This window comes from Scyliorhinus torazame, chromosome 3 (genome assembly GCF_047496885.1).
Source record: "Scyliorhinus torazame isolate Kashiwa2021f chromosome 3, sScyTor2.1, whole genome shotgun sequence".
Taxonomy (NCBI): Eukaryota; Metazoa; Chordata; class Chondrichthyes; order Carcharhiniformes; family Scyliorhinidae; genus Scyliorhinus; species Scyliorhinus torazame.
In genome coordinates this window covers 323927812-323954850 of record NC_092709.1, presented here as the reverse complement: position 1 = coordinate 323954850, position 27039 = coordinate 323927812, and positions in this window count along the sequence as shown.

The following is a 27039-nucleotide window of genomic DNA, read 5'->3' as shown; positions in this document are numbered from 1 at the left end:
CTAAATCCTGCTGTATCCTCTGACAGTCCTCATCGCTATCTGCAATTCCACCAACCTTTGTGTCATCAGACCAGTTACATTTTCCTCCAAATCATTTATGTATACCACAAACAGCAAAGGCCCCAGCACTGATCCCTGCGGAACACCACTAGTCACAGCCCTCCAATTGGAAAAGCATCCTTCCATTGCTACTCTCTGCCTTCTATGACCTAGCCAGTTCTTTATCCACCTTGCCAGCTCACCCCTGATCCCATGTGACTTCACCTTTTGTACTAGTCTACCATGAGGGACCTTGTCAAAGGCCTTACTGAAGTCCATATAGACAACATCCACTGCCCTAACTGCATCAATCATCTTTGAGACCTCTTCAAAAAACTCTATCAAGTTAGTGAGACACGACCGCCCCTTCACAAAACCATGCTGCCTCTCACTAATACGCCCATTTGCTTCCAAATGGGAATAGATCCTGCTCGAAGAATTCTCTCCAGTAATTTCCCAACCACTGAAGTAAGGCTCACCGGCCTGTAGTTCCCTGGATTATCCTTGCTACCCTTCTTAAACAGAGGAACAACATTGGCTATTCTCCAGTCCTCCGGGACATCACCTGAAGACAGTGAGGATCCAAAGATTTCTGTCAAGGCCTTAGCAATTTCCTCTCTAGCCTCCTTCAGTATTCTGGGGTAGATCCCATCAGGCCCTGGGGACTTATCGACCTGAATATTTTTCAAGACGCCCAACACCTCGTCTTTTTGGATCTCAATGTGACCCAGGCTATCTACACACCCTTCTCCAGACTCAACATCTACCAATTCCTTCTCTTTGGTGAATACTGATGTAAAGTATTCATTTAGTACCTCTCCCATTTCCTCTGGCTCCACACATAGATTCCCTTGCCTATCCTTCAGTGGGCCAACCCTTTCCCTGGCTACCCTCTTGCTTTTTATGTACGTGTAAAAAGCCTTGGGATTTTCCTTAACCCTATTTGCCAATGACTTTTCGTGACCCCTTCTAGCCCTCCTGACTCCTTGCTTAAGTTCCTTCCTATTTTCCTTAAATTCCTCACAGGCTTCGTCTGTTCCCAGTCTTTTAGCCCTGACAAATGCCTCCTTTTTCTTTTTGACGAGGCCTACAATATCTCTCGTTACCCTTGGTTCCAGAAAATTGCCGTATTTATCCTTCTTCCTCACAGGAACATTCCGGTCCTGAATTCCTTTCAACTGACACTTGAAAGCCTCCCACATGTCAGATGTTGACTTACCCTCAAACATCCGCCCCCAATCTAGGTTCTTCAGTTCCCGCCTAATATTGTTATAATTAGCCTTCCCCCAATTTAGCATATTCACCCTAGGACCACTCTTATCCTTGTCCACCAGCACTTTAAAACTTACTGAATTGTGGTCACTGTTCCCGAAATGCTCCCCTACTGAAACTTCTACCACTTGGCCGGGCTCATTCCCCAATACCAGGTCCAGTACTGCCCCTTCCCTAGTTGGACTGTCTCCATATTGTTTTAAGAAGCCCCCCTGGATGCTCCTTACAAACTCTGCCCCGTCTAAGCCCCTGGCACTAAGTGAGTCCCAATCAATATTGGGGAAGTTGAAGTCTCCCATCACAACAACCCTGTTGTTTTTACTCTTTTCCAAAATCTGTCTACCTATCTGCTCCTCTATCTCCCGCTGGCTGTTGGGAGGCCTGTAGTAAACCCCCAACATTGTGACTGCACCCTTCTTATTCCTGATCTCTACCCATATAGCCTCACTGCCCTCTGAGGTGTCCTCCCATAGTACAGCTGTGATATTTACCCTAACCAGTAGCGCAACTCCGCCACTCCTTTTACATCCCCCTCTATCCCGCCTGAAACATCTAAATCCTGGAACGTTTAGCTGCCAATCCTGCCCTTCCCTCAACCAGGTCTCTGTAATGGCAACAACATCATAGTTCCAAGTACTAATCCAAGATCTAAGTTCATCTGCCTTACCTGTTATACTTCTTGCATTAAAACATATGCACTTCAGGCCAGCAGACCCGCTGTGTTCAGCAACTTCACCCTGTCTGCTCTTCCTCAGAGCCATACTGGCCCTATTCCCTAGTTCTCCCTCAATGCTCTCACCTTCTGACCTATTGCTCCCATGCCCACCCCCTGCCATGCTAGTTTAAACCCTCCCGTGTGACACTAGCAAACCTCATGGCCAGGATATTTATGCCTCTCCAGTTTAGATGCAACCCGTTCTTCTTAGATAGGTCACACCTGCCTCGGAAGAGCTACCAGTGGTCCAGATAACGGAAACCCTCCCTCCTACACCAGCTGTTTAGCTACATATTTAGCTGCTCTATCTTCCTATTTCTAGCCTCACTGGCACGTGGCACAGGGAGTAATCCCGAGATTACAATCCTAGAGGTCTTGTCTTTTAACTTTCTGCCTAGCTCCCTGAACTCCTGCTGCAGGACCTCATGCCCCTTCCTGCCTATGTCGTTAGTACCAATATGTACAATGACCTCTGCCTGTTTGCCCTCCCCCTTCAGGATGCCATCTACCCGTTCGGAGACATCCTGGACCCTGGCACCAGAAGGGCAACATACCATCCTGGAGTCTCTTTCACGTCCACAGAAGCGCCTATCTGTGCCCCTGACTATAGAGTCCCCTATGACTATTGCTCTTCTGCGCTTTGACCCTCCCTTCTGAACATCAGAGCCAGCCGTGGTGCCACTGCTCTGGCTGCTGCTGTTTTCCCCTGATAGGCTATCCCCCCCCGACAGTATCCAAAGGGGTCTACCTGTTCGAGAGGGGGACAACCACAGGGGATTCCTGCATTGACTGCCTGCCCTTTATGGTGGTCACCCATCTCTCTGCCTGCACCTTGGTTGTGACCACATTTATATAACTGCTATCTATGATGCTTTCCGCCACCTGCATGCTCCTAAGTGCATCCAACTGCCGCTCCAACTGAACCATGCGGTCTGTGAGGAGCTCCAGTTGGGTACACTTTCTGCAGATGAAGCCACCCGGGACGCTGGAAGCCTCCCGGACCTGCCACATCTCACAGTCAGAGCACTGCACCCCTCTAATTGACATTGCGTCAATTAATTAGTAAATTAAATTTAAAAGTTTTTTTAAAAAGTTACTGTTAACGATATGTTTCCTAGCACTAGATTTCTACTATAAATGTGAAAGCTAAATACAGTACTCTCCGATCTCTGGCTTAGATACCCCTCTAAATTATGATTAAGTCATTATGTTTAATTATTTTACCAATGCTTAATTTTTTTAATTTAGTGTACATTCCCAACCAGCCAATCACCTCACAGCTTTTCTGTGATGTCACTTCAGTTTCCCCCCCCCCCCCCTCCCACACACACACAATTTTAAAAGGTAATAAAAGTAAAAATGAGTAAAAATCACTTACTTACCTTCTGAGGGTCTCAGATGCTCTCAGGTTCTCTCTCTGCTGATTAAAAGTTACAGGCCAGAAGAAAGAGAGAGAACAAAACAGTAGGGAAAAAGCACCTTCTCCCACTCTGCACCGAATTACCTCACTGCACTAAATTACCAAGTTCCAAATTCCCACTCTGGATGTGCCTCACTCAGGCTGTGTCTCTTTGACCTGCGCAACGCTATCCTATGTGAAGTGAAGAAAATGGGTGCCTGGATGAATAAGTGAATGGGCAGGGTGATCGGGGGGGTAAGCGGGTGAGGTAAGTGGGTAGAGTGGTAGGTGGGTGCAGCGGTTGGTGGTAGAGTGGTGGATGAGTCGGGTTGGGTCAGGGATTGTGGTCGGTAGCTTGTCAGGTTGGGTCATGGCTAATCGAATCAGGTTGGGAGGAGCATTCAGTTTGGGTCTATTCAGGTCGGTTTGGAGGTAGTTGGATCATCAGGAGCAGTGGGGCCGAGTCAGACAAGTTGATTGGGGAGGTCTGGACTGTGTCCAGCGCCACCACAGTCATGGTGGGGGAGCCGTTCCGCTGACTGGGGTGACCGGTGGGGGGACGTCCGGAGGGTTACAGGGGCTCACTATCTGGCAGGCCGAGTCCGCGTACGGCCGGCACCATGTTGTATGCCGTGGCCGCTGCAGGTCACCGCCGTGCGCTGCGTGCCACAGACCCGGCAATTCTCCATCCGTATCTGCAGGTGAAGCCGGGGGCTTTACGTAGCGTGGCTGCTCGCTCCCCACGGGGCGGAGCATCGGTGCCGGGGCGCCGACTACTTTTTGGTCGTAATACTCGACACAAGCTCCGGACATAGCCTCTAAATCAGAGAATCCAGCCCTCAGTGCTCCCACCAGCGGAGAATTCAGAATGGTCTCCTCTGGCGCTGGGAGTGGGGCCCAGGTGAGAGCCCCTCTCCTTAACCTTGAAAATATATGCACGGTGGAGAGCTCGTCGGATTCAGTCAGAATCCTGGCATTGGGCTGCAATTTAGAGCGGGTGGCCCGATCCTCAGGTCCAACAGCTGCCCCCTCTGCACCCACAACATTAATCTGTGTGCCTACCCTCTCCCAGTGGCGAATAGGAGCATCTTCCACCCCTCACAGCACAGATGGATGAAGTTGACCCAACCCCCTCCCACCGACCCCTCCAGTCTCCTCATCAGTCCTCCCCATCAGTCCTCCCCATCAGTCCCCCCCATAAGACCCCTCAATCAGTCCTCCCCATCAGTGATCCCTATCATAGACCCCCATCAGTCACTCTTGCCTGAAAGCTGAAGAGCAGTCCAGGCAGAACAGCGTAGTATCACTGCATTTTCACTTACCCTGTCCTAACATCTGCTGCCTCAGACAGAGGTGTTTAAAGCAGCAGCTGTTACAAGTGTCAGAGGCTTCCACGAAAGCCAAGTACACTTGAAAGGGCTTCAAATCTCCTGACAGCCTTCGAAATGCAAAACTCTCATTCATTTCACACAGCAATACATTTCATTACCCGGTGATTAGTCCAGACAGGCGCTTCGTGGATTGTTTATTTATCTTTCCCTTCATGTTTGAATGCATCGCAAGTACCCTGCTTTGATGCTAACCACAATGTTTAGAAATACTCTTGCTATGATTGACAGCCCCTCACCACATCAAAGGTTAGGTGGTTTCACTCCCTATTAGCCTCAGCAGAAAGCACTTAGCCAATCCTGTTTTTCGGGGGCTGCTCCATTCCCCGCTCGATCGGGAATCCCAATCGCGGCATCGAGCAACAGAGAATCCACCCACAGTTTTATGCCAGCGTGAATTTCCTGTGGGATCCTCCACTGGTGCCCGCCATGGTGGATTGAGAAACCTGCTGGTGGCTGAAAACTCAGCCAGTTTTCAGGCTGGCGTGAAACTGATTTGCATCCTGCTAATCAGATGCAGCTGAAACTCCGGAATCTTCTCCCACGCCCAAATTCTGTTACACAAAGAGGAAACCACACCGGTGCACAACACATCTGGTATAACATGGCATACGAAAGTTGGGATTTGTCTGAACAATGCCTGGGGCTGCCTCTGATGTTCAAATGGAAGCCATCAGTGATGCTGGATCCCTGAACACCAGTAGGAAGTCTTACAACACCAGGTTAAAGTCCAACAGGTTTGTTTCAAATCACTAGCTTTCGGAGCACTGCTCCTTCCTCAGGTGAATGAAGAGGTATGTTCCAGAAACATATATAGACAAATTCAAAGATGCCAGACAATGCTTAGAATGTGAGCATTTGGAATTCAGTCTTTACAGATCCAGAGATAGGGGTAACCCCAGGTTAAAGAGGGGTGAATTGTCTCAAGCCAGGACAGTTGGTAGGATTTCACAAGCCCAGGCCAGATGGTGGGGGATGAATGTAATGCGACATGAATCCCAGGTCCCGGTTGAGGCCGCACTCATGTGTGCGGAACTTGGCTCTAAGTTTCTGCTCGGCGATTCTGCGTTGTCGCACGTCCTGAAGGTTGCCTTGGAGAATGCTTACCCGGGGATCAGAGGCTGAATGCCCTTGACTGCTGAAGTGTTCCCCGACTGGAAGGGAACATTCCTGCCTGGTGATTGTCGCGCGATGTCCGTTCATTTGTTGTCGCAGCGTCTGCATGGTCTCGCCAATGTGGCCGAGTCGCACGAGTATGTACCGCGTACCTGGTGGGTGGTGTTCTCACATGTAATGGTGTTTTCCATGTCAATGATCTGGCACGTCTTGCAGAGATTGCCATGGCAGGGTAGTGTGGTGTCGTGGTCGCTGTTCTGAAGGCTGGGTAGTTTGCTGCAAACATGCTGAACACCAGGGCAGTGAATTGGGGTACCATCTCCAGGTGGATCTTCCGGGTTGAGTGACAGTGCTGGAGGTCCATCTTCGAGCCTTAGATTGTTCCTGGAGATCCTGGAGATCCATCATTTTCAGGAGGTTCAATGATGAGTCCGCGATGTTGATGATCACGTGACATCATGCCCACTCTGACGGAATATGCTCCAAAACATCCAGTTGCATAATCAATGAGGTGGGAGCCAGGAAGTATGGCATGGTTTCCAGCATGACCCTGCAGTGGGAAAAAAAAACCCGCCCCCCCGCCCAACTTAGCCCCAGATGGGAGAAATCCACCCAGACACTTTTGCAGAGGATCCCAGGAAGCAAGGGAATTGTACATCTGAAGTTCAAACTTACTAAGAAATTCCCAGTGAGGTCAGCACGTCAGGATTTCCGCAGGATCAGGATGCGCATTTAGGATTGTATAAAACACCGCTGCAGTATTCCAAAGTTTGAGCATGTTCTTCCCCGTTTGTTTTTGCCTTTTGAATTTAGCTTAGCCTCTGTGTTTTTGCAGTTCGAGACTCTGTGGAGCATGAAATTTGGAAATCCGCACCTTCGACAAAATGCACGTTCTATTGTTCAGGCTTGTTTATCTAGTTCTCATGCTCAACTTTTCCCATCCATTCCTTGCTTGACATAAGCTGCCCTTCCCATTAATTAACTTGTGATTCCTTCACCTGCAGTTCACGGGAAATCTTCTGCCTGGTTTCCTCAAGGTTTCCACTTGATCCCGTCGGATTCTGGTGCTCCCACATCAGGGGCAGGATTCTCCGACCCCCCCCCCCCCCCCCCCCCCCCCCCCGCCGGGTCGGTGAATCGCCGGGGGGGCGGCGTGAATCCCACCCCTGCCGGCCGCCAAATTCTCCAGCACCGAAAATTTGGCGGGGGCGGGAATCGCACCGCGCCAGTCGGCGGGTCCCCCCGGCGATTCTCCAGCCCGCGATGGGCCGAAATCCTGCTGCTGTCATGCCAATCTCGCCGGGTTGAATCAAACCACCTACCTTACTGGCGGGACTGGCGGCGAGGGCGGGTTCCGGGGTCCTGGGGGGGGTGGCGCGGGGCAATCTGGCCCTGGGGGGTGGCCCCACGGTGGCCTGGCCCGCGATCGGGGCCCACCGATCCGCGGGTGGGCCTGTGCCGTGGGGGCACTCTTTTCCTTCCGCCTCCGCCACGGTCTCCACCATGGCGGAGGCGGAAGAGACTCCCTCCACTGCGCATGCACGGGGATGCTTTCAGCGGCTGCTGACGCTCCCGCGCATGTACCGCCCGGAGATGTCATTTCCGCGCCAGCTGGCGGGGCACCAAAGGCCTTTTCCGCCAGCTGGCGGGGCGGAAATTCATCCGGCGCCGACCTAGCCCCTCAATGTTGGGGCTCAGCCCCCAAAGATGCTGAGCATTCCGCACCTTTGGGGCGGCGCGATGCCCGTCTGATTTGCGCCATTTTGGGTGCCAGTCGGCGGACATCGCGCCGTTTCCAGAGAGTTTCGCCCCTTGTTTCAGCCTTCTCAAAACCTATAAATAAGTTTGGAAATTCTGTCCTGAATTTTTTTGGGTTTGTCTTGATTTCCCAATTCATCTACTTTATAGATGAGTTGTTGATCTGTGCATGCTTTTCAGCTTTATATTTTTGAGTGCAGAGATTCTTGGCTGCGGCCTACTGCTTTAAAATGCCCTCACCTCCTGTAGGAACGGCACTCCGCATTTGTGGTGGGACATCCTTTGCGTCAATGCAGCCTTTTCCTGCCATAGTTAGTGTAATGGCGGCTACAGCACCCTCCTACAGCACCCAAGCCAGGAATCGAACCTGGGTCCCTGGCGCTGCTGTGAAGCATAGGTGCTACCATGCCACCCCCAAACTGCGCAGTGTCAGACATTTGTCTCCAGGAAATCTCCCTGTCACCGTGATAAATTACAACATTTTTCGTTCTCACTTGTTAACTGCGCAGCCTTTGAAGGCATTAATTTTTCCTTCGACTGTAGAAAACTGGATTAAGTCCCTTTAACCTTAGCGACCGTTCATTGCGTTCAATGCGTCATCAGAACACATCCTTGTTCCTCAGCCAAGAATGAGTCTCCATCATCGTCAGAAAGAGAGCTCAACCCGTGTCTTCATCATTTCCCAAACTTCTGCTTTTGCCCTTTGCCCTCATTCCCAGAATTCCTCGAGAGTGCTAATAGAGAGTGCAGACCTGAACCATTGGGCAGAATTTAATCCAAGCAATCGGGGTCAGGGCTGAAGGCCTGGTGAGAGCTTTACGTTGCTGCTCGAGGGAGAGCCCGCTTGTATTAGGCGCCATTCAATCATTTAAGTGGCCAGTGGCAAGGCTTCGTCGGGGCCATGGCCCCCAAAGAGGAAATCCCGCCCCTGAGAGCTGGTGGCCAATCGAAGAACAGCAGCCCCTCGACAACGAGAGTGCAAAAGGGAGCAGTGGTGGCTGCTGGTAATGCAGACACAGGAGGCCGAGGATCTGTGAGGAATCCAGGCCACATGTGAATGAGGGTAGGATAAGGTTTGCGAGGGTGGGGGGGGCGGGGGGGGGGGTTGGTGTCACTAGCTGGGGGGAGGGATTGGGGGAAGCAGGAGGGTGAGAAGAACCCTGGGATTCATGGGAGTCCTGAGATGGCAGCACGGATATATGAAGAGAGATTGAATCAGTTAGGATGTATTTGTTGGCAATCTGAAGAACGAGGGGGTTCTCATAGAAACAGGACGACACACTAAATTTCCACTCACTTAACTGAATTCCTCTCTCCGCAGATCCTGCTGGCTATTTTCAACATTTTCTGTTTTTATTTCAGATTTTCAATACCTGCAGTATTTTGCTTTTGAGTTAACCACTCGTCCTTATTCCGGCAATAAACGCACAATTTAATTTTCCAACCATCATAGTAATAGTCTGTGATATAATTCCACCAAATGTTTTCAATTATTGGGCACCAGGCACTGTTGTTAGTATTTAGGTCTTGTGTTGACAATCTGAGGAAATTGTTGACGGCAGGGTTAGCAGAGCGGTCTGGAAGATAAACAAAGGTGAAGTTGCAACCTCAGGCGACAAGTGGAAATCTGATTCATGGAGAAGATGAGAAAGAAAGCTAATTGGGGATTGTTATAATCAGTCAGAGCAAAAGGTGGAGATTGATGCAGAATTATTGGAGCAAATAATAAGAATATCAAAGAGAGGGAGGATACCAATTATGGCTGAATTTATTTATGCAGAAATGAACTAGATTAATGGTGGAAATCTTTGAGACGGAGGTAAATTCACAATTGGCAGCGTTTTGCTGCAGCACCATTCGACAAGGGAAGAAGTCAGATTCTGCACAAGGGTTGATTTTAACTCTCGGATAAAAGCAAACTGCTGCGGGCGCTGGAAATCTGAAATGAACTAAACTCAGCAGGTCTGGCAGCATCTGTGGGGAGAGGGGCAGAGTTCACGTTTCGCGCCCATATGACCCCTCAACTGAACTAAAGAGGGATAGAAATGTAATGAATTATGTACTTGGAGAGGGGGTGGGGCATAATTGAAGGCCAGGGATAATAATAATAACCCTTTATTGTCACAAGTATGAAGTTACTGTGAAAAGCCCCTAGTCGCCACATTCCGGCGCCTGTTCGGGTAAACTGGTACGGGAATTGAACCTGCGCTGCTGGCCTTGTTCTGCATCACGAACCAGCTGTCTAGCCCACTGAGCTAAACCAGCCCCTGGGATAGGGCAGAGCTGAGGAGAGGTTGACAAAGACATCATAGATATATGACAAAGGGGGTGTTAATGGTGGCATTAGTGACTGAAGAAGTGCTAGTAGTGGCATAAAGATTAGATAGCACAGTGGAAGCAAAGCTGTGAAACAAGACCCTGTTGGGAAGGGGAGTGGTGGTGGTGGTGGCGGGGGGGGGGGGGGGGGGGGGGGGGGTGGTTCCGCTCACCTGGTAGAAAGATGCAGGTGGACTCGGGGAAAACTGGGGAGGGACAGGTGTCATAGGGGTTTAACATGTAGGAGAGGTTCCTACATGATCCTCCCCAGCGTTTGTGCAGATTCCTGGTGGGCCAAAGGGAGCTGGAATGTAAACCCTTTCGAGTTAAATTTACAGATCATTTCTACCTTGTCTTGCCACTTTTAAGGATTTGTCTTTGCAAGCACCAGGTCCTGCACCTCCTATAAAATTATGCCATTGAATGTAGTTCAGTGGGCGGGATTTTCTGGCTCTTTCTTGCCCAATGTCTTCAAGCACATGTAGAAACAAATAGAATCAACACCATTTGGAGCAGGATTCTCTGTTTCCCAGCCAGACCGCTGTTGGCCAGCGGTGGGAACTTCTGGTCCTGCCGCTATCAATGGGATTTCCCATTACATCCATCCCGTGCCACCGGGAAACACACGGCGGGGGTGCACCGTCGGCGGGACTGGAAGATCTCGCCGGTATGAAGAACCGGAAGGCATTGGGTGGCACGATGGCACAGTAGTTTGCATTGTTGCCGCACAGCGCCAGGGAACCGGGTTCAATTTTAGCCTCGGGTGACTGACTGTGTAGAGTTTGTATGTTCTCCCCGTGACTGCATGGGTTTCCTCCGGGTGCTCCAGTTTCCTCCCACATTCCAAAGATGTGCAGGTTAGGTGGATTGGCCGTGATAAATTGCCCCTTAGTGTCCTGGGATGTGTAGGTTAGGTGAAAGGGTTATAGGAATAGGGTGGGGAAGTGGGCTTGGGTGGAATACTCTTTCAGAGAGTCGGTGCAGACTCGATGGGCCGAATGGCCTCCTTCTGCACTGTAGGAATTCCATGATTCAAGAAGATATCACCCTTCAATTGACTGATTTTATACCTCAGCCATGCCTTCAAGCACTGCTGTGCCAAGGATTTACATGGAAATGCTCCACCATGTGGAAGGCAGAAAGCAGCAGTTATGTTTGCAGAAAGAGCAATGATTTGTTGACTAATTGGTATTCATTTATTGGTATTGGATGCAGGAGGAATTTGGGACAAGATCCTGGGAGAGCTTACCGTGCTACGTAATCAGAAACATTGCTGCAATCAGTTTGATTGTCGGGAAATAAACAACAGATTGTATTGTAAGCAAAGTGTTGGGTTAAGCCTCACAGAAAGTAATTGAAGAACATTGAACAGTTCAAAGCCAACATAAGCCTCTGAAAATGTAATTGAGTTGACGTTAGTTGATTAAATCTGTGCCCAAATCTCCAGGTGTCATTACTTAAATGCTGACAAATTCTACACATCCAAAACTCTATTGGCCCTATCCTACCCCATTTCAAACTTCATCACCCAGGTCCGCACTGATCTATATTATCTTCCAATGCCCCCAACATCAAATTTCAAATGCTCATCCTTGTGGTTAAATCTTTCCATGCGCTCAGTGCTAACTACCTCTGCAATCTTCACGAGCATTACAATCTTGCTCTCTGCCATATCTCTGCCTTCCTGTGACTGATCCCTTTGGTGTTTCCACATTCTCACCATTACTTGCTCAGATAATAAAAGAAAAGTAATTTTTATTGTTCCTTGGGCTGGCAGGCAATCATTACTTTCAGAAAGCATGGGGGCTGAAGTTAGGGACATAGCAACAGGATTAGGCCGGTTAACCCCCTTGGGTTTTGTCATTCATCGAGATCATGGCTGATCTATGACCTAATTTCTTTTACCTGCCTTTGCCATATTCCTTATGACTTTTGGGTAACACAAATCTGTCAATCTCAGATATATAAGTACCAAATAATCCAGCAGCAATTAGAACATAGAACATACAGTGCAGAAGGAGGCCATTCGGCCCATCGAGTCTGCACCGACCCACTTAAACCCTCACTTCCACCCTATCCCCGTAACCCAATAACCCCTCCTAACCTTTTTGGTCACTGAGGGCAATTTATCATGGCCAATCCACCTAATCTGCACATCTTTGGACTGTGGGAGGAAACCGGAGCACACAGAGGAAACCCACGCAGACACGGGGAGAATGCGCAGACTCTGCACAGACAGTGACCCAGCGGGGAATCGAACCTGGGATCCTGGCGCTGTGAAGCCACAGTGCTATCCACTTGTGCTATTGTGCTGCCCCATTGTTACTAGCTGAAAAGAATTCCAAATTTCTGTCATCCTTTGGGTGTCGAACCATTTCTTAATTCGCCTCTTCTACGATCTGGGTCTGCCAAGCATGTTTTCAGGAAGTGTCTGCAGCTTAAGGAGTTTTGACTAATAGCCATTGGGATGGAGGCCGAGCTGCAGACATTACGATGTATCAGAGTGGGGGACACTTTGTACTAAAGGTGTTTGGCCTGGATCACCCTGGTACCCAGGAAATCCCACATTCTGCAGTTGCAACACATCACCTGCCCTGCCACCTTTATCACCTGTTAAATAATTTATTTTTAATTCATGTGTAATTTTTTTAAACTGTAACTCTCTATGGCCTTCATTACTGTTTAAAAAGCCTTTGTTCGTGCCTCTGCTGATGAAAGAAGACAAATTGAATACTCACAGCCAGGTTGATTTACCATTAAATACAGCTTTTATTATTCAACTCAGACTTTAGCTATGTGGTTATTTGAACAGTTACATAAGTTTCAAGACTCAGAGCTTGTACAAAAATATATTACCTGCTTAGAGAGAACTTGGCCAGGCTCACTCTGGAGGGCTTTCATCGTGAGCTTTCAAACTCAGATATGATCGTGCGAAGGTTGATCACTGGGGTTATCGCTGGCGAAATTACAGAAACTATTGCATTTCATAAGGTTTTGTTGAACAATCCTTTCAGCTTCTAGGCATCATTCCACCTTGAGAGAGAGAGAGTCTTGTTCTCGATGTTCCAAAGCAGGGTTTTATCCGTGAAATATCCATACTTGTGACAATAAAAGATTATTATTATTATTAGTTGCAGGTATTTTTTTCTCTGCTTCCCACAGAAGACACTGCAAAGTGGCTGTTTTTCACACAAACAAATTAGTTGGCCTATTTTCCCATCCTGCATCACAGCACAATGTTGCCCATCTTTCCCATGACCTCAATGCCACTAATAGAACATTATAATTACGAATAAGTTGCACAGGTTTTTAAGATCAATGAGCAAAATATTCACCAGCCAATCATTTACCTGTTTTCCTGCATTACCACACTTTGATTTCTCTCAGAACTCGACCGTTATGCTCTAGAGCCACAGACTGGACTGCACAGGTTTGGATTAGATAGCCTTGGTTAACTGTTTCAAATTACTGAAGGATAAATCTTCCCTCTCCATAAAGGTTACAGCATTTAACAAAGCCATTCTGCTTTTCAATCGGTACATTAAATCATCATGGAAATCTCGTCAATCTTGACATCGACAAGTACCAGAATTTGTATTTATCTGTAGATTCAAGATCCTGCAAACCCCCCAATTTGGTAAGGTCCCTGTTATGAGAACGCTAGATGAAGCTGAATACTTGCTACGATCAGACCTGATCGACCATAATCATTTAATTTGTGAAAGAACCAGAGATAAGGAAATAAGTGGCAGGACTCCAAGATTAAATTGAAATGCCCAAAGAATCTTTCCTATACAATCTTGCAAACAAATGCTTGCAATGATGATTAAATTGGTATACTGAGCAAATATAATAATTATTCTAAACGATATGAACTTCTACCTTACCCACAATCCAACAGACTTGGCCAAGCTTCACCTTTTTACTGTGGCTTTCACTCTGATAGGTTTTTATAACAAAGAACAATCCAGCACAGGAACAGGCCCTTCGGCCCTCCAAGCCTGTACCGGTCATGATACCACCCTTGGCCAAAACCCTCAGCACTTCCTAGTGCTGTATCCCTCAGATTCATGTATTTGTCGAGATGCCTTTTGAACGCTGTTAATGTATCTGCTTCCACAACCTCCCCTGACAACGCAGTCCAGGCACACACCACCCGCTGTGTAAAAAACCTGCCTTGCACATATAAATGGGTCAGGGTTTAGAGAACATCAAAGTATACCGTGGAGTTCACCTGACCCACAACTTTAAATAGATTTTGGTTACGGGGAGCACTAGGGCCCACTCTACAGGTGTGATGCAACAGAGAGCTAAAGTATGTTTAAAGCAAAGCAATGTTTATTATATGAATCCAGTTAACATTTTATAAACACACAGTAAACAGTTTATCAACTACCAACACTGATAACCCCCAAAAGATACAGTACTCTAAAGATAACCCTTATTCCTTTCCAAACAACATCCATAAGTCAAAAAACCCTTTTTTAACAAAGACAGTAGGTTTGTATTCCCTACAGAAACAGGTATTACTTTGAAATCATCAAGTGATCTCGAGACATTCTTTAGATTGCAGAGAGAGAGAGATCAGTACACACATCTGCTTGGTTTGAATGCAGCTCTCCAACTGAAAGCAAAACTAAACACAGAGCCAAAACAGCTTTCAGCACAAAGCTAAAGTAAAAAGCAGAGCAGAGCCCAGGTGCACCCACACAATGACATCACTGTAGCCATTTGATAAAGCACACTTTTCTTAAAGGGACATTCACATGACACACATCTCCTCTAAACTTTGCCCCACGGACCTTAAATCTATACCCCTTAATGACTGACCCCTCAACCCTATGAAAGAGTGTGTGCCCATCCACTTTATCCATGCCTCTAATAATCTTGTAGACCTTTATCAGGTCGCCCCTCAACCTCCGTCATCCCAATGAAATCAGTCCGAGTCTATCCAGCCTCTCCGCATAGCTAACACCCTCCAGACCAGGCATATCCTGGTAAACCTCCTCTGCACACTCTCCAAAGTCTCCACATCCTTCTGGTACTGCAGCCTTACCATGGTTCTATACAACTGCAGCATGAATTGCCAGTTTTTATACTCGATGCCCCGTCCAATGAAGGCAACCATTCCATATGTTTTCTTGACTGCCTTGTCTACTTGTGTTGCCACTTTCAAAGATCTGTGGACCAGATCATTCTGACTTTCTATATTCCTAAGAGTTTTATTGTATATTTCCCCTCTATGTTAGACCTACCTAAATGCGTTACTTCACATTTGGCTGGATTAAACTCCATTTGCCATTTCTCTGCCCAAGTCTCCAACCTATATATGTCCTGCTGTATCCTCGGACAGTCCTCAACACGATCTGCCACGCCACCAATCTTGGTGTCATCCGCAAACTTACTAATCAGACTGGCTACATTTTCCTCCAAATATTTTATGTATACCACAGATAACAGAGGCCCCAGCACTGATCCCTGCGGAACACCACCAGGAACAACCTTTCATTCATAAAAACACCCTTCTACTGCTACCCTCTGCCTTCTGTGACTGAGTCAGTTCTGTATCCATCTTACCACCTCATCTCAGATCCTGTGTGACTTCACCTTTTTGTACCAATCTGCTATGAGTCACCTTGTCAAAGGCTTTACTGAAGACCATGTAAACCACATCTACCACCCTCCCCTCATCAATTATCTTTACCACCTCCTCAAAACACTCGAGTTAGTGAGGCACGGCCTCCCCTTCACAAAACCATGAGGCGGGATTCTCTAATAATGCGGCTGTGACTCCATGCCGGCTTGAAAAGCGGCGCCAACCACTCTGGCATCAACGGTCCCCGATAATGGGGAATGCTCCCCTTCCTAGGGAGCTAGGTTGGCTCCGGAGTGCTCCCTGCAGCTCCAGCCGGCGCGGAACGGTCTGCATGAATTTGCTCATGTGCGAAACAGCCAGCTTATTTCTGCACATGCGCGCTACGGCTGTCGTATTTCCACGCTTGCGCAGGGGTTCCCGTCTCCGCGCCGGCCCCCGGGCAATATGGCGGAGCCCTACAGTAAAGTAGGCCCCCATGTAACCAGCCCGCCTGCCGATAGGTAGGCCCCGATCGTGGGCGAAGCCACCATGAGGACCCCTTCGGGGTCGGATCCCCCCACCAGGGCGGCCCCTGCACACTCACCTTCCAGGTACCGCCATGTGGGACCTGAGTAACCCATGCCGGCAGGACTCGGCCATCGGGGCCCGGACAATCGCCGGGAGGGATGCTGTCAACGGCCTCCGACCGGCGCGGCGGGAATCCCGCGGGCGGCAGAGAATCAGCGCCAGAGAATGGGGCATCCGGCAGCAGGGCTCGATTATTGCGCCCGCCGTCGGGTCAGAGAATCCTGGCCATGCAGTCTATCGCTAATAAGTCCATTTGTTTCCAAATGTGTATAAATCCTGTCCCTGAGAATTCTCTCCAATTAGTTACCTACTACCGACGTGAGGATCACCGGCTTCTAGTTTCCTGGATTATCCCTGCTACCTTTCTTAAACAGCGGCACCACATTATCTCTTCTCCAGTCCTCTGGGACCTCACCAATAGCCAATGATGATACAAAGATGTCAGTCAAGGCCCCAGCAATTTCCTTCCTTGCTTCCCTCAGTATTCTGGGGCAAATCCCAACAGGCCCAGGAGACGTATCTATCTTATTGTCTTTTAAAACACCCAATACCTCCTCCTTTTTGATGCCAACATGACCCAGGCTGTCCACACACCCTACCCAAGAATCATCTTCCACAAAGTCCTTTTGTTTGGTGAACACCGATGGAAAGTATTCATTTAGTACATCACCCATTTTCTCTGCTCAATATATAGATTCCCCCCACTGTTCTTAAGGGGTCCAATCCTTTCCCTGGCCACCCGCTTGCTTTTTACATATGAATAAAAAGCTTTGGGGTTCACCTTAATCCTACTTGCCAAGGACTTTTCATGACCCCTCATAGCCCTCCTAACTTCCCGCTTATGTACCTTCCTACTTTCTTTCTACTCCTCAAGGTTTTTGACTCTCCCCGCCCCTCTATAAAGCCTCCTTTTTCTTTTTGATGAGGTTCACAATATCCCTCGTTATCCAAGGCTCCATAAACTTCCTTTACTTATACTTCATTCTCTCATGAACGTGACTTTCCTGAATCCAAATCAACTGTCGCTTGGAAGACTCCCGCATGTCCGATGTCGATTTACCCTCCAACAGCTGCACCCAATCCAAATTCTTCAATTCCTTTCTAACGTTATCATTGTTATATTACCTTGTGTAATATATGTTACTCATTTGCTTCTTACCAAGATGATATTTTACTCGATGTTGATTAACACTCGTTGTCTTCCAATAAAGCAAATAATTTATTGAGTAACTTAAACAAATAAACTGTGAGTTTGTTCACTCTCCAACACTCATACTCGGTATTAAAGTAACAAGACTTAATAAGCATTAACTATGATTACAACATCTGCACTCTGAGCTATCTCTCTATCTCTGATCACTAGTCACTATAAACACAAAGAGGCAGGAACTCAGCTTGAGTCAGTCTTTTATACCCATCTCTAGTGCTGCCATCTAGTGATTACTTAGCTGTTATGTCTTTACATTAACCCCTTGTATACATACAGATATGCAGATCACTACAATCACAATTTTCCTTTGCCCACTTTAGCAAATTAACCCAAGGGTTACCCTATCCAAAAGTACCCCAAAACTTACCGAATTGTAGTCACTACATCCAAAATGTTCCCCTACTGAAACCTCAACCACCTGAAAGGCTCATTCCCCAATACCAGATCCAGTACTGCCCCTTCCCTAGTTGGACTATCTTCATATTGCATCAAGAAGCTTTCCTGGATACACCTTACAAACTCTGCCCCATCCAAGCCCCTAGCACTAAGTGAGTCCCAGTCAATATAGGAGAAATTAAAATCCCCGACTACAACAACCCTGTTACTTTTGCATCTATCCAAAATCTCTCTACCTATCTCTGCACCTATCTCTCGCTGACAGTTGGGGGGCCAGGTGTCCCCTCACAGTACGGCTGTACTATTCTCCTTAACCAGTAATGCTACTCCCCCAGTCCTTTTACATCCCCCTCTATCTCTCCTGAAGCATCTATATCCTCCAATGTTCAGCTGTCAATCCTGCCCTTTAACCACGTTTCTGTGATAGCCGCAACATCATAGTTCCAAGAACTAATCTAAGTTTTTCTGCCTTACTTGCTGTACTTCTGGCGTTGAAACAAATACACTTCAAACCACTGCGTTTGAGCAGACAGGGTGATGTTGTTCTCTATTTCCCCTTCAGTTATTACACCTCTAAGCTAACGCTCTGGTTCCCACCCCCCTGCCATACTAGTTTAAATCCTCCCGAGTGACTCTAGCAAACCTCCCAGCCAGGATATCGGTGCCCCTCCAGTGTAGATGCAACACGTCCTTCTTGTACAGGTCACACCTGCCCCGGAAGAGATCCCAATGGTCCAGAAATCTGAAACCCTCCCTCGTACACTCTTGGTTTAGCCACATGTTTAGCTGCACTATCGTCCTATTTATAGCCTCACTGGCATGTGACACAGGGAGTAATCCTGAGATTACAACCCTAGACGTCCTGATTTTTAGCTTACTGCCTAACTCCCTGAACCCCTTCTGCAGGACCTCATCGCTCTTCCTGCCAATGTCATTGGTACCTCCGTGTACTACGACCTCTGGCTGTTCACCCTCCCCCTTCAGGATGTCCTGTGTTCGTGCAGAGACATCCTTGACCCTGGCACCAGGGAGGCAACATAACATCCTGGAGTCTCTTTCCTGTCCACAGAAGCGCCAACTGTGACCCTTACTACAGAGTCCCCTATAACTATCGCTCTCCTGCACTTTGCCCTCCCTAGCTGAGCATCAGAACCAGTTGTGGTGCCACTGTTCTGGCTGCTGTTGTTTTCCCCTGATAGGCTATCCCCCCAACAGCATCCAAAACGGTATACCTGTTAGAGAGGGGGACAGCCACAGGGTATTCCTGCACTGACTGCCTGCCCTTTCGAGCGGTCACCCATCTGTCTGCCTGCACCTTGGGTGTGACCACGTCTCTATAACTCCTATCTATAATGCTTTCCGCCACCTGCATGCTCCTAAGTGCATCCAACTGCTGCTTCAACTGAATACACAATCTGTGAGGAGCTGCCATTGGTTACACTTCCTGCAGATGTAGTCGACACGAGCGCTGGAAGTGTCACGGATCTCTCAGATCTCAGGACGGCACTGTAGCACTGTGGTTAGCACTGTTGCTTTACAGCTCCAGAGTCCCAGGTTCGATTCCCGGCTTGTGTCACTGTCTGTGCGGAGCCTGCACCTTCTCCCCATGTCTGCGTGGGTTTCCTCCGGGTGCTCCAGTTTCCTCCCACAGTCCAAAAATGTGCAGGTTAGGTGGATTGACTATGTTAAATTGCCTTTCGTGTCCAAAAAGGTTGGGTTGGGTTACTGGGTTACGGGGATAGGGTGATGGAAGGGCTTGGGTGGGGTGCTCATTCCAAGGGCCGGTGCAGACTCAATGGGCTGAATGGCCTCCTTCTGCACTGTAAATTCTATGATCCCACAGTTGGAGCACTGCACCCAGCTGAGTGACATTTGAGCATTAGTTAATTAATTTTAAATGAATACTTATTAAATTATTGTTAAATTAAGTTGCAGTAAATTATATGGTCGCAAGCGCTCGATTGTTAGTGTAAAATTAAATGCTAAATACTAATCTCTGCCCTCAGGTTTAGCTACTGCTCTACCTAGTTAACTAATTAGTTTAATTAGTTTTTTCAATATTTATTTTCAAATTTAACACAGATTCTTTACCAGCCAATCAGGTCATAGCTTTACTATGACGCCACTTCTCAGAATTTCCCCCCACAATTTGAAAACACAGAGGCCGGGATTCTCCCTTCTGGGGACTAAGTCCCCACGCCAGCGGGAGAACCAGCGCCAACCACTCCGGCATGGACAGCCTCCGAAAGTGTGGAATTCGGGGGCTAAGTGGACGCCGGAGGGGTTGGTACCGCTCCAGCCGGCGCCGAAGAGCTGCCGTGAGTTCGCACATGCGCCGAAAGGCTGGCGTGATCTTGCGCATGCGCAGAACCGCCGGCGTGGTTCCATGCATGAGCAGACCGGCCGGCGTCAGACACAGACGCAGATACAGATACAGGCACAGAGAGACACAGACACAAATACAGACACAGAGAGACACAGACACAAAGAACAACAAAGAACAAAGAAATGTACAGCACAGGAACAGGCCCTTCGGCCCTCCAAGCCCGTGCCGACCATACTGCCCGACTAAACTACAATCTTCTACACTTCCTGGGTCCGTATCCTTCTATTCCCATCCTATTCATATATTTGTCAAGATGCCCCTTAAATGTCCCTATCGTCCCTGCTTCCACTACCTCCTCCGGTAGCGAGTTCCAGGTACCCACTACCCTCTGCGTAAAAAACTTGCCTCGTACATCTACTCTAAACCTTGCCCCTCTCACCTTAAACCTATGCCCCTAGTAATTGACCCCTCTACCCTGGGGAAAAGCCTCTGACTATCCACTCTGTCTATGCCCCTCATAATTTTGTATACCTCTATCAGGTCGCCCCTCAACCTCCTTCGTTCCAGTGAGAACAAACCGAGTTTATTCAACCGCTCTCATAGCTTATGCCCTCCATACCAGGCAACATTCTGGTAAATCTCTTCTGCACCCTCTCTAAAGCCTCCACATCCTTCTGGTAGTGTGGCGACCAGAATTGAACACTATACTCCAAGTGTGGCCTAACTAAGGTTCTATACAGCTGCAACATGACTTGCCAATTCTTATACTCAATGCCCCGGCCAATGAAGGCCAGCATGCCGTATGCCTTCTTGACTACCTTCTCCACCTGTGTTGCCCCTTTCAATGACCTGTGGACCTGTACTCCTAGATCTCTTTGACTTTCAATACTCTTGAGGGTTCTACCATTCACTGTATATTCCCTACCTGCATTAGACCTTCCAAAATGCATTACCTCACATTTGTCCGGATTAAACTCCATCTGCCATCTCTCCGCCCAAGTCTCCAGATAATCTAAATCCTGCTGTATCCTCAGACAGTCCTCATCGCTATCCGCAATTCCACCAACCTTTGTGTCGTCTGCAAACTTACTAATCAGAAATGTCTCACTGAGAGACATAGACACAGACACAGAGAGACACAGACACTGAGAGACACAGACACAGATACCGACACATACAGAGACACAGATACTGACACAGATACAGATATAGCCATAGATACAGACACAGACACAGGTACAGAGAGACACAGACACAGATACAGACACAGGCACAGGGAGACACAGACACAGATACAGATAGACACAGACATAGATACAGATACCGACACAGACACAGAGTACCACTTAAACATACACTGGAAGGCAGTTCCTTTTTCTTGAATCTAGCTACTCAGGTAACAGCTCAGGCCTATGGTGTATTCCTGCCAGTATGAGCACCTGGTCCAAGGACAGGTGTTGCTGATGGTCACACACCATGGCTCACCAGACACATACATACACTTCCTTGGTGTGCATTCCACAGTTACTTGGTTCTCCCTGAACATACAGAACTGAGTCCTCTGGTTAAATACACCAGACTGGATGTCTTCAGCCTGCAGGTTACCATCTCTCACACCTACCTTTTCCAGAATAACCCCAAATCCGCAGTTTTCCTTTGGAGCATGGCTCCAATCGGAACATTTTTTTCCATAGCAACCTCCAGGTCTTTCTTGCTTCTGAAAGACTCTCAGTTGGGTCAAAAGTTCATGCATGGCTTGCAAACCCACACCAAATGTGAGAAACACCAAATTCACCTGAAGCCAAAGCTCTACCTCCTTAATGCTTAACAGAACCTACAAATGGAACCGTTATAACATTAGTCCTAATAGTAAGGTCAAAGACAGTTGCTGCCTCAGCAAAACGGTTTATAATGAACGACACTGCCTCTTTCATGTGTACCAGAAGGACTGAATCACACCTTTCTCCAAGCATGCTGTAACCAGATTGGCAGTGATTACACCTCCTCCCTGTTTAAAAACCTTGGCTGCAATCCCATCAAGTCAAGGAGCTTTGTGTGATTTTAATTGTGTTGCGGCAGTCTTGGCCACTTCATGAGTTGGTAGTTGCTTTCCAACTCAGGCTTCACTTCCCTCTGAGAGGCCTTTGCAGTGCACGATTCATGCACCATCCATTGGTCAGCAAAGTGTTCTGACCATTGGTGCAAAGTGGACGCTTTATTAAAAAGGTTGTGCCATCAGATTTCTGTGGTGCCTGTACCTGGTAGGAAAGGGGTCCACATACAGATCCAAGGTTTTACAGAAAGATCTCATATCTCACATATCTGCAAAGATTTGACTCCTTTCAGCAAATGCTGTCCACCAATTACATAGAACATACAGTGCAGAAGGATGCCATTCGGCCCATCGAGTCTGCACCGACCCACTTTAGGCCCTCACTTTCACCCTATCCCCGTAACCCAATAACCCTTCCTAACCTTTTTGGACACTCAGGGCAATTTAGCATGTCCAATCCACCTAACCTGCACGTCTTTGGACTGTGGGAGGAAACCGGAGCACCCGGAGGAAACCCACGCAGACACGGGGAGAACGTGCAGACTCCGCACAGACAGTGTTTTGGACAACTCAGAGATTGGCTTTCAGAGCGCTGGATATTTTCCCCATATGTAGCGTTTCTAGCCTGATCATCAAAACATGCATGTAATCTATTGTGACAGCCATGTTTCTTCTGAAGAAATTGTTGGATTTCAATATTATTTTAATCAATCCAACCTCGATACCTTTCACAAAAACAAAGCTGGAAACCGGAAATGAAAACAGAGAACGTTATGGATACTCAACAGATCGGGCAGCATCTGTGGCTTTATTGAAAGCTCACAGCCTGCAACATTGGACAGAATTTTATTGGTGACAGATTTTCCCAGCCCTCCATCCAAAGACTCTGCTGGCTGCCCCACAGCCATTTAATGCTCCAAAGAGCATTAATTGGCTGGAGGCAGGATTTCCGCTCCTTGTTCATGATGAAATCCCGCCACAGAGGACTGCCAGCTAACCTGATTGGCTGGCACCTCTGTCGGCCCAGCTGCATTACCAGGAATGCTGGCCACTGTTGGGACAACAAGCAGTTCCCGCAGTCGAATAGCCGGAGCTCAGAGGACAAGGTAATTTCAGGTTCTCGCAGTGGGGTGGGAGAAGGAGGGCTGCGGGTTGAGATGGTGAGGCAGGGTGGGAAGGAAATGTTTGGGGGGAGGGGTGTATCAGAACTTGCGGGGACTTGGGGTTGCAGATTCTGAGTATTTCCAGCATTCTCTGTCTTGATTGCTCCTGATTGAGAAGCCAACCATTTCTGCAGTGGTGTCACATAGGATGTCTCATCCTGACTGAACATCGAGACACATTTTGGCCATGTCCTTTAATTGAGAAGACTTTGCAAAAAATAGCGGGGTTTTCAGGGGGCGGTGTAGTGGTGGTGGGGTAGGGTGGGGGTGCGTTGGTGTGGGAGTGCAGGGAAATACTCCCAGGGAACTCAGCCTGAGGGACAAGCTCTCTTAACTCCAGGATCTTATTGTGCTGCCTCACAGCGCCAGTGACTCGGGTTCAATTCCAGTGGTGGGTAACTGTCTGTGTGGAGTTTGCAAGCTCTCGCCATGTCTGCGTGGGTTTTCTCCGGGTGCTCCGGTTTCCTGCCACAGTCCAAAGATGAAAATGAAAAATGAAATGAAAATCGCTTATTGTCACAAGTAGGCTTCAAATGAAGTTACTGTGAAAAGCCCCTAGTCGCCACATTCCGGTACCTGTTCGGGGCGGCTGGTACGGGAATTGAACCGTACTGCTGGCCTGCCTTGGTCTGCTTTCAAAGCCAGCGATTTAGTCCTGTGCTAAACAGCCCCTGTACAGATGTACAGGTTAGATGGATTGGCCATAATAAATTGTCCATAAGTGTCCAAACGTTCGTGGGGTGATGCAGATAGATCGAGAGGGTGGGCCTCGGTGGGGTGCATTTTTAGCGGGTCAATGGAGACTCGATGGGCTGAATGACCTCCTCCTGCAATGTAGGTTTGCTCTGAAATAATCCAGAACAGCATCCCAGCTGAAACCTGGCATGTATGATGTCAGGAAAAGTGGGCAGGAGCAGTGGAGAAAACCACGAATCTGAAGGAAAGGTCTTTGGCACTGTAAGGATTATATGAGTCCCTTTCAGAGTCTCACTTGGGTTCGAAGCCATACTCTAGACTTAACAGGAATGAGTGACTCTGACAAGTACTGTGTTAAAACAAATGTCTTTGAAAATGGAATGGTGGTTATAATAATAATAATACTCCCTCAGCCGACTGAAAGTGGGTGAGGATGAAATAGGTGGGAAAGGAGAGGTCTTAGGCTGATTAAGTGGACTCGGTCCAAATCCAACTTGTCTCGTGGACCTTTTGTTCTGGGAAAGAAGGGGTTCGGGCCAAATTTCTGAGAAACAATCTGTGAGCAACATTTGGCTGGACAGATCCAGGCCTATTATAGGACCCATCCTACTAAAAGGTGACATGTGATTTGTTTTTTGGAGTACTTTACCAATGGGAGTTGAATTTGGATTTATTATGTGTACTGAGGTACAGTGAAAAGTATTATTCTGCATACAATCCAGGAAGATCGTTCCATACGTGAAAAACGTAAGGGGCTGGATTCTCCGCCGCGCCTCATTTCTGTTTCACCCTGCCGGTGGGATGCTCCGTTACGCTGGCTGGTTAATGGGGTTTCCCGTTGTGGGGCTGCCCCACGCTGTCGGGAAACCCCCGGGCTGCCGGCAAAACGGAGCATCCCGACGGCGGAAAATCCAGCCCAAGACATACAATAGATTCACAAAGTAAATACATAGCAGACTTGTCAGTAAACATAAAAGAGAAAGGTTAGTGAAAATTTAAGTGTTATAATTAAGTTTTAAAAGGTTAATACGGTTATAAGAGATGTAGAAGAGGACTCTCAGAGAGCCGCCACGTTCCGGCGTCAACTTGGAATCTGGCCCTCAATGCCTTACTGTACCCATGCAGAATTATTCAGGTTATCTGTAGTAAATCGTGAAAATCGTTATATGGACTTAAATTTGTACTCATTTGTTATTGTCCATATGAGTAAACTATATAATATGTCATTTCTGCAAATGGGTTATAATAATGATAAATTGCTCCAAAATTCTGAAACTCCTAAAAAGTATAGGTAGCTGCAGCTATTGATCTTCAGTCATCTGTTATAAATGTAGTCTAGCTGAGGCTTTTGCACTGAAGAAATGCTTACCCCTAACAATTCTCAGCAATGAAATCCAGTTTTTCAACAAATCCTCTAAATCACAGTTATCTTCTAAAGAAGCAAGCATTTAGCTTACTCTGCTGCATGACATAATAACCCAGCTCTTGTTCAGCAAAGGCACTGAGGGCAATAGAGAAAAACAGACTTTGCCTTGGTATGACTTCCTAGCGGCTTACTCAAAAATGTCCCAAAACACTTCCCATACAAATTACGGCTGATGTGCAGTGACCGTTGTTATGCAGATAGAAGGGAGAAATCCAGGTTTGAAAAAGCAGCATGGGTGTGTCTGTGGGTTTCCAGAGAGCTGGAGGAAGAAAGCAAGGTGCTGGAGCTGAAGTCACCCAAGCTAATATATCTCTGCCATTCTACAGAAAAAATATATATCCTTTAACCTGATATGATACTGTTTAAAGGTGTTAAGTCTCTTGGAAGTTTGAAGGAACATTTTAAGGAGTTATTTACTGTTGCAATATTTTCTGAGTTATCTTTGAAGTAAGGGGTGTTAAGAGATCCAATGTTTATTTAAGATGAGTTCATGGAATAAACAGTGCTTTGTGTTTAAAAACCCAAGTGTTCATAATTGTAATATCACACCTGGGGAACAAGCCGCATGCTCGAAAAAGCAACAAATCCATTGAAGGGAGAGGTTGGTTGAACTCCATGCTACATTTTGGGGTTCTGAAAACGCCTCGCCCATAACAATTGGGAGCTCATCCGGGATAAAAGTCTATCTATTGGATTGGCTTTTGTGAACTTAAAGACAGTGAAGGATTGTTGCTTTTCCGGTGTGGTATTTTAGTTTAAGTGGAGAGAGTGTTGTGAACAATGGCTCTTTCAGAGGCTCAGGAGTTTTTGAGGGTGGAGAATGTCACACGTAGTACTTTACGGACAGAAACGAAAAGCAGACTGATAGATTTGGCAAGAACATTGCAGTTAACATTACCTGACAAAATGCAAAAAGATGAGATAATTATGGTGGTGGTTAAGCATTTAAAGTTGCCTGAGATAGAGTTTGACTCATTGGAAATGGCAAAAATTCAGTTGCAAATTAAACAAATGGAACATGAGAAAGAATTAAAGCGGCTTACATACGAGAGTGAGAGAGAGGTAAAAGAAAAGGAGAGAGAAGAAAGGAGAAAAGAAAGAATAGCCCAAGCAGAACAAAAAGAAAAAGAAAGGGAGATATAGATCAGGGAAAAAGATATAGAGAGGGAGTTTGAACTTCAGAGAATGGCCATGAAACATGACAATCAGTTAAAATTGGCAGACGTAAAGGGAAACGTGCAGTTGGATGATTGTGATGAGGATAGTGAGAAAGAGCGTCATAGTCAAAGGCTTGGTGGGAATCTATTTAAATATGTCCAAGCATTGCCAAGGTTTGACGAGAAGGAAGTGGAAGCCTTTTTCATTTCATTTGAGAAGGTAGCTAAACAAATGAAATGGCCACAGGACATGTGGGTGTTACTGATTCAAACAAAGCTGGTAGGTAGAGCTAGTGAAGTGTTTGCATCACTACCGGAGGAGGTATCTGGAACGTATGAGGAGGCGAAGAAATCGATCTTAAGTGCATATGAGCTAGTGCCTGAAACTTACAGACAAAGGTTTAGAAATTTAAGGAAAGAATTTGGTCAAACATACATGGAGTTTG